The following is a 1,053-nucleotide window of genomic DNA, read 5'->3' as shown; positions in this document are numbered from 1 at the left end:
GGTCTGGGAGGACACCTAGGGTCTCCCTGCAGCCGATCACCAAGCTGGGGGGTATGCAGGGGAGCCCCCCTCTGAACTTCCAAGTTCGCCAAGCATGTGTGGCAGCTTTCACGAGCCGTGCCTGGAACCTGAAGGTATGTAGAAAATACGTTTAAAGCTGTGTCTTTGTCTGAATTGCTGATTCTCTGAATCAGCATCGAATCTTCACATTTGGATTCGACCGAATCAAATCAAGGACAGTGATCCGAATCAACAAATCGAATCACTGTCCCTGATTCACGCCAAATTCGAATTGAACACGGCCCGCTTCGCACACCCCTACCAAACACTACAGCAATTCTTCTGTTGCCAAGAACTCAGAAAGGCCCCAGCATGTCACGACGCTGCTAGCACCAGGGATTTCTACTTGTAATCTCTTGTGTTTTCTAGTGAATCCTGCTGCCACAGGAAAGGAGAAACCTCAAGAAGACCCAGCACCGGGTTCAGGACTGACTGACACGATGTGTGTGGTAAGCGTGGCAGGGACTGGCCCTACAGCCACACGGGCGACCTTCAGACCTCAGCTAGTGCCATTCTACTGCCTTCGGACAGACAGACCCCGCGGCGCTGGCCCTGCAGCCCTGCGCTAGGTGCTGGTGCCGCGGCCGCTGCAGGGCGCCTCCGAAAGGGTCTCAAGGCACCCCGCGGCCCGGCGCGGCCACCAGCACGGGCGGCAGGTTTGGTGGCTGCAGGGGCCAGGGCAAGCACTGCTGCTGCGATCCGCTTCGGCCCTAGCGGCGCGTTTAGCTCCACGTAGCGATGGCCGCTGCTTCTCCGCCCGCCGGAGCCCAGCCCGTGTCCGACCGAGCCCCCCGCCCCGCGCGCAGGCTGCCCCAGCACTGAACTCCGAGCCACCCCGCCCCACGTGACCCGCCCTCAGGACCTTGCATCAGCCGCCTCGCTCACTTTCCCGGTGACGTCAGACTCTCCCCGCCCCCGTCTCGGGGGAATGACAGCAGCGAGGACCAATCACAGTGGCGCGCGGTGCGAAGTCCGCAGCGAGGCTGGTTGTGC

This window comes from Crocodylus porosus, unplaced genomic scaffold, assembly GCF_001723895.1.
Source record: "Crocodylus porosus isolate Cpor-Errol unplaced genomic scaffold, CroPor_comp1, whole genome shotgun sequence".
In the NCBI taxonomy this organism is placed as follows: domain Eukaryota; kingdom Metazoa; phylum Chordata; order Crocodylia; family Crocodylidae; genus Crocodylus; species Crocodylus porosus.
The sequence above is the reverse complement of the archived record's forward strand: the minus strand, read 5'-3'. Positions refer to the sequence as shown.